This window comes from Carettochelys insculpta, chromosome 15 (assembly GCF_033958435.1).
Source record: "Carettochelys insculpta isolate YL-2023 chromosome 15, ASM3395843v1, whole genome shotgun sequence".
NCBI classification, from domain to species: Eukaryota; Metazoa; Chordata; order Testudines; family Carettochelyidae; genus Carettochelys; species Carettochelys insculpta.
The window spans coordinates 32,321,306-32,328,537 of NC_134151.1; the positions used below are offsets into that span (position 1 = coordinate 32,321,306).

General features: G+C 54.1%; 1 protein-coding gene across 10 annotated transcripts in view; it reads left to right on the forward strand.

The window, feature by feature from the left end:
- TCOF1 (treacle ribosome biogenesis factor 1) overlaps window positions 1–6,353 on the forward strand; it is a 38,057-nt gene extending 31,704 nt beyond the window's left edge. For all 10 annotated transcript variants that reach the window (XM_075009890.1, XM_075009893.1, XM_075009895.1 and 7 more), the window contains one exon: window positions 5,760–6,353. The gene's annotated coding sequence lies outside the window, so the exon portion shown is untranslated. The remainder of the gene's footprint in view (window positions 1–5,759) is intronic.
- Window positions 6,354–7,232: the final 879 nt, after the last annotated feature.

A 7,232-nucleotide genomic window follows, 5' to 3' on the forward strand; every position in this document is an offset into this window, starting at 1 on the left:
AACGCTCACAACAGGGCTGTCCGTCCTCGGGGCGGGGCCAAAGGCCACAAGTTTGACATACAGATCCAGGGCTGCGCCATCACCACCATTGCACAAGATCATCCGAAACGGCTTTTTCACCATCGCCTCCGACCATTCTACGACCAGTGGCAAAGGATCACCACAGACAAATGAGTGCTGGAGATCATAGCCACGGGGTACGCCATCCCCTTCCAGTCGCTCCCACCGCCGCGACCCCCGCCCAAGCCCCACCCTCAGGAGGCCTCCCATGTAGCCAGGCTCAGGCAGGAGGTGGCCCACCTCGAGTTCTTAGGGGCGGTGGAGAAGGTGCCGGAGCAACTGCAAGGGAAAGGGTTCTACTCTCGGTATTTCCTGACGGAGAAAAAGACAGGAGGCTGGAGGCCCATCTTAGACCTTCGTGGCCTCAACAGGTATCTACGCAAGCAACGTTTTCGGATGATCACGATTGCCTCCATCCTTACAGCACTGGACGATGGAGACTGGTTCGCAGCCCTCGATCTACAAGACGCGTACTTCCACATAACCATCCATCCGGCTCACCGGCATTTTCTCCGGTTCACGGTGGGCAACGAACACTTCCAATACAAGGTCCTACCGTTTGGCCTTTCCTCGGCCCCCAGAGTCTTCACCAAGACCTTGGCAGTGGTGTCAGCCTACCTGCACAGACGGGGTGTTTATCTTCCCGTATCTGGACGACTGCCTGCTCAAAGGGACCTCGAAAAGGGAGGTCCTCCGCATGATACGCGTCACAGCAAACACGTTCTCCTCACTTGGCCTGGTTATCAATCTGGCAAAATCAAAGATAGACCCCTCACAGGACATAGAGTTCATAGGGGCTCGCATAAACTCGGTCTCGGCGAGAGTATACCTACCAGAGGCTCGCTTTCGAGCCATCGGTTCCCTCGTGCAGGTCATCACCTTCAGCCCTACAGTGCCGGTCTTGACGTGCTTGCAGCTGCTGGGCCACATGGCAGCGACGACGTTTGTGGTACAGAACGCCAGGTTGCACATGCGCAGCATGCAACACTGGCTGGCAAGTGTATACAAGCCGGCAGTACACACCGTTCACAGGGTGGTGTCGCCCTCACCTGGGGTGTGCGAATCCCTGCAATGGTGGTAAACCCCGGGAACTTGCTAACAGGGGTACCCTTCCATCAGCCGCAAATATCGGTTTTCCTCACTACGGATGCCTCCCTCATAGGGTGGGGAGCGCACATGGGCGAAGAGGTGGCTCAAGGACTGTGGTCACCCACGGAACAGTCTCTACATATCAATGTTCTAGAGCTCAGAGCAGTGTTCAACGCCTGCAAACACTTTCGAGACCGTATACAAGGCAAAGTCGTCGGGATCAGTACGGACAATACCTCCACCATGTTTTACATAAACAGGCAAGGAGGAGCTCGATCCCATACCTTATGCGCGGAAGCAATCCGCCTATGGAACTGGTGCATCGCCCACGATATAATCCTGAGAGCCTCATACTTGCCGGGCGCGCACAACGTGAAGGCAGACCAGTCGAGCAGGCGTTTTGCGCTCACTCACGAGTGGCAGATCCGTCCCGATCTACTACGGCCGATTTTCCACGCATGGGGGTTTCCCCAAATAGATCTGTTTGCCACTCAGCACAACAAACAGTGCCCACGATTCTCCTCCAGAGCAGGGCTGGGCCGGGGATCCCTGGGGGATGCGTTCGCGATCCCGTGGGGAGGCCCCCTGCTTTATGCGTTTCCCCCCGCAGTGCTGATCCACAAGGTTCTGCAAAAAGCCAGGAGAGAAAAGGCTCGGATGATCCTGATAGTCCCAACGTGGGATCGCCAACAATGGTTCCTCCTACTCCTGCGCATGTCGGACCGCCCACCGATGCCTCTTCCGGTGGCGCTGGATCTGCTTACGCAAGCCCAGGGGTCCATAGTGCATCCGCACCCCCAAAGCCTGCGACTGCAAGCGTGGCTAATCCATGGCTCAGCTCCCTAGAGAGCACATGCACAGTGGAAGTACAGCAAGTCCTAGAAAGTAGCAGGAGGACTTCCACTAGGAAAACCTACAAACAAAAATGGACTCGCTTCATGGCTTGGTGTTCTACCAAGCAGCTGGCCCCCCCTTTCAGTGCCTATACCTACAATTCTAGAGTATTTACTGGACCTCAAGAGAGCAGGACTCTCGCTATCCTCGTTAAAGGTCCACCTTGCCGCCATCTCGGCGTTCAGACATGAGGATGGGGGGCACATGGTGTTCGCCCACCCTATGGTTACCAGGTTCCTCAAAGGGTTGGTAAACCTCTACCCCCCTCGGAAACCGATTTCCCCCCTCGTGGAGCTTGGACCTGGTGCTTACCACACTCATGGGACCACCGTTCGAGCCCTTGGCCACGGTTCCCCTTCGCCTCCTTACAATAAAGACGACCTTTCTTCTTGCAATTACGTCGGCTCGTCGGGTGAGCGAGCTTGCGGCAGTCATGGCAACGCCACCCTGCACTGTCTTTTCCAAGGAGGCGGTAACCATACGGCTGCATCCAGCCTTTGTTCCCAAAGTTTCTTCCGAGTTTCACATCAATGAACCTATTGTTCTACCCTCGTTTTATCCAAAGCCTCATACCTCCAGCGAAGAGGCGCGCCTACACCTCCTGGACGTGAGGAGGGCGCTAGCCTTCTACGTAGACAGGACCAAGTCCTTCCGGAAAACGGATAGACTCCTAGTCTCCCTCGCTCCCAAATCAAAAGGAGAAGGTCTCTCATCGCAGAGAATTTCAAAGCACATTGTATCCTGCATAAAAAAATGTGCTACGAGCTCAAAAAGACTCCTTTGTCGGCCACTCCCAGGGCTCATTCCACCAGGGCGGTGGCAGCATCAACAGCCTTTTTCAAGGGCGTTGCATTGAAAGACATTTGCAGAGCGGCGACCTGGTCATCCTACGACACCTTCGCCAAACATTACGCCCTTCACAGGGTATTCCAAGAGGATACCCGTCTCTCCGCAGCAGTCCTCTCGGGGACCAGCTGCACTTAATCCGATTACCCACCACCTATCTTGGGTTACTGCTGGGCAGTCACCTATTGTGGAGCACCCACGGGGACACTCGAAGAAGAAAGAGAAGTTACTCACCGTAGTAACGGTGGTTCTTCGAGATGTGTCCCCGTGGGTGCTCCACTTCCCGCCCATCCTCCCCGCTTCGGATCTCTGTTAGTGTTTTGCAGGGGCACCCGAGGCGGTTGGTCGAGGAACTGGCGGGGACCGGATCGCGCACATGGCCAGGAGCGCGCCAGGGAGCGGCGCGCGCCGGCGCATGCGCGGTCCGGCAGAAACTGCTTGGAAGATCCAATCTGCGGCGCCGGCCAAGCCGTCACCTATTGTGGAGCACCCACGGGGACACATCTCGAAGAACCACCGTTACTACGGTGAGTAACTTCTTTCCAGAGGCCCCTTCCCAAAAATTTTCGGGAAGGGGCGTCTAGAAGGACTTCCTTCTGGAAGCTTCCCCAGGGCCGTGCTTCAAAATGGCGTTTCGGAGTCCGGAAGAACTGTCTTCTGGACTCCAAATCATGTGACCGTATGCTAATGAGGCATAGGGAATTTGCATTTGTGCCTCATTAGCATATTTCAGGCCATGTATTACCATGCCACTTTCAGAGGAAGTGGCTGGTGTAGAAACAGCCACAGAGCAGCACTGGGGCTGGGACAGCTGGTGATGCCCCATCAGTCTTCTGTGAAGAACTCGCCTCTTGGCCATGGTTCCCAGTACCAGAGGCAGAGCTCCCCGAGCCTTAACGGTTTTGGCCCCAGAGGCAGCAGTAGAGCCGGGACCTAGGAACGTGTCTCCCGATTGGCTGGCTGGCCAGGCACCAGCCCCTCGGCTTAACCACCCGCCCCAGAACCTTCCAGCTGGTTCTGAATTGTCACCAGCCGGTCCCAGCCCTGCTGGCCTCGAGGGACTGGGCGAGGTGGGCTGGTGGAGGTGGTGGGGCTGGGGGTTGACTATATGGTGATTTTTGTTCCTCGTTTGATCTGTTTTACCCTCCTCCCTCCACCCTGCCCACTCCGCGCAGGTGCTGGGCTGTGCCCTTTGCTCCCTGCTGAGAGCGGCTCCAGCTTGGATCACTCTGATAGGCTGTTCGGCCCCTGAAGGAAGGCACAGGGGCCAGACAACCAATCCAAGGGCTCAGATTGGCTAGCAGGGTGGAGCTTCTCTTAAAGCCAGTGGCCTGGCCCTGGTGCCAGCCAAAAGGGCACTTCCCCCAACCACTAGCACTGCTGTAGGCAGCATTTGGGTCCGTCACTCCCCCAGCTGCCCATGCTCTGTCTCTGTAGTCAGGCCTCTGCACCCCTGGTGTTAATGGCCCTACTCAACCATCTTTGGTCTCTGCCCCCAGCTCCCCTCACACCTTTGTTCCTTGGCTTCTCTTGCTTGCCCGTCAGTGGCGTTTTCTCACCCCCTCATTGCCACGGACCTTTGGGGATCTTTACTCCCTGCTGTACGGCCTGGGTCCCAGGCACGTGAATGGGGCTGCTGGGAGTGGAGGTGCCTAGCTCATGCTCCAATCTGATGCTCTTGCCTTGGGCCCTTAAATGCATTCAGAGGTTGGAGGACCCCTGCTCTAGCCCGGTGTTTCTCAGCTACACCTACCACCAGCTGAGAAATGTTGTCTGGAATGGGGCCAGCTACTAAGCTTAGGGTAAACTGATAACCTACCACAGTCTGGCAGAAAGCAGCACGCTTACTAGGCTGCTAACTCAGCTCCAGGAAGGGGGTCATATTTACACTCATATTCACACTCCCAGGACAGGCACAGCAGTAGGGATGGTTGGGCTCTCTGAGGTAAGCTTCCCACAGTGAAGGACCTGCTCCTTCTGGTCTGGGGCTGGAGCTCATTTGGCCTTGTTCGGTTGGTCAAACCCCACTTCAGGTGGCGTCCCTGTCTGGGGCATGTGATTACTGCCTGATCTGGGTCCCAGATGCTCTCTTTAGCTGGGTGCTGCTCATTCATCTCAACACGCATTCCAGGAGAGGGTGGGAGGGAAAGCCATCTCACAGGCATTCATTGAGACAGGAGGGGGGAGGTGTAACAACAGGCTTTTTCGACACCCAGATCTGCTATTCCTACAACAAGAAACATAGTCTAAGGTAATCTGAGGTCCTGAAGCAAGTGCTGTTCAACCTTTCTAGACTACTGTCCCCTTTCCAGGAGTCAGTTTGTTTTGCATCCCACCAAGTTATTCCTCACATACAAACTACTTACAGAAATGTCCCAGACTACTCCTGAGAACTTGCTGGCTTTCTGCCATCTTATCAAATGAGTGAATTGGAATAGAAATATTTTACTTACATTTCAGTATAAGGCACATGAAGCAGGAGAAGCAAATCATCATCTGAATGAACTATATTGTGCCAACTTTACTAGTGTTTTTATGTAGCCTGTTGTAAAACTAGGCAGGTACCTGGAAGACCTTGTAGTTCCAAGGGTCCCTGTACACGCCCCCCTCCCCACCTCCCCACTTGAGACCTAGGGGTGAGAATCTGGTATCCAGAACTTTGGGTACAAGTGCCAGGGAGGCAAATTTGTCCTGGCTGGCTGTAGGTGACAGAACTAGAATTAATAAGCCAAAGTTGAGGCAGGAGAGGTGTAAAAGCAGTTCCCCTGCTGTTGTGAAGTGGGGCTCTTGCTGAGGAGAGTTAGCAAAACCCCATGGGGCCTGCAGGAGGCTGTTTCTAGAAATAACTAACCATTTTGTTTCCCCTACAGAGCAGCACCTCAGACTACCAACAACAAACCAGTGGCCCCTGAAGCTCCTCAGAAGGCTGATTACAACTTTTTTTTCTAAGAAAAAAAAATACTCCTAAAAATCTTAATTTATAACTTTCTTTTAACTGTGACTTTTAGAGCCTGGCTGTGTACTTTGCTGTCTCATCGGCCAGTGCCCCTTGGCAGGGAATGGACTTAAGTGTATATTGCTTCCTCCTGAAAGCCCCTAGCCATTGCACTGTAACCAAAGGGGGGACAACATGAGCAGGAAATGGAGCAGCCCCTGGCCGGAGGGAGTGCAGCATGATGTGTCCTCTCAAGTGATATGCAGCGATCTCTCTCCAGAGCTATATTTTTTAAGAGAAACTTCCAATCTTTCTGTGATCGCAGCGTCTGTCTTTTTGCTACTGACCTAACAGCTCTTGGGTTCACTTTATAATATAACTTTAAAACCAGGGTTGATGGGTGTTACCTCCTAGGTCTCTTCCGAAGCCAGGTTCAGCTGCGGTCTGTGCATGGCCGTGTTGGCCTGGGCTGTGTTCTTGGGGTTATGGTTTTGATGGAACACACAAATAAAACTGATTTTGAGTGGAAGTGTGTTCCTGCCTGGGTTCCAGGGAGGGCAGCGTGCTTAAGGGGGGAAGCAACTGTGTGGAGGAGAGGCTTACAGCTGGAAGGAGTTAGCTGCTCCTGGAAGCAGAGCTGGGGTGTTTCACTAATGGTTCAAAGCAAGGAAGGCTTAGCTGGGCAGGGTGGGAGGGACTGGCTTTAGGTCTCATCCCTCCATCTGACTGAACCACAGTGAGGCCTTGTCTTCATGGTGATGAACTGAGGCTTTCTTAGCTCATGTTAATGGGGGGCGGGCATGCACATGCTTATGTGTCCAGTTAAAGGCAAGGCTTTTCTATTTCCCATACACCCTGCTGGCCTGGCTGCAGCCCATAACCTGCCTTGTTGTCTTTAGAATATCAGTCTGAGGTGGGAACGGGCCTCTTGTGTTGTGAGGACAAGGGCTGAGGATGGGCTGGGGCCTGAGCTATTAGAAATGGCCAGGTAGGGGCCATCTTCCTGCTTGGGCAGTGCAGGAGCCTTAGGCCCTATGTGCAGGAAGAGGTAGTGTGTGCATCTATGATGGAAAGGTGCTGTCTTAGAGGACAAGGAAAGGCTCTGGGGCCAGGCAGGCTTAATGGGAGCTGGAGGGGAAAGGCTCAGAAGCAGCCCATGGCCAGGGATTACAAGCTCCTGATCACGGATCTGGCCAGCATGAAGAGTTTGTAAGTAACTTGGGTCCAGACTGACTTTGTGGAACCCAGTGCCTTGGGAAGCCTCAGCTTCACAGCTACAGACAGCAGAGATGAGGCTTTAAGAGCCCCTCTTCACAGCAGGAGGTGGGCTCTCTAGGGAAGGACTGAGGGGTTGGATCGGGAATGTCTCAGCCTTTGCTTGTGCACTAAGTTTTGTAGGTGAACATGC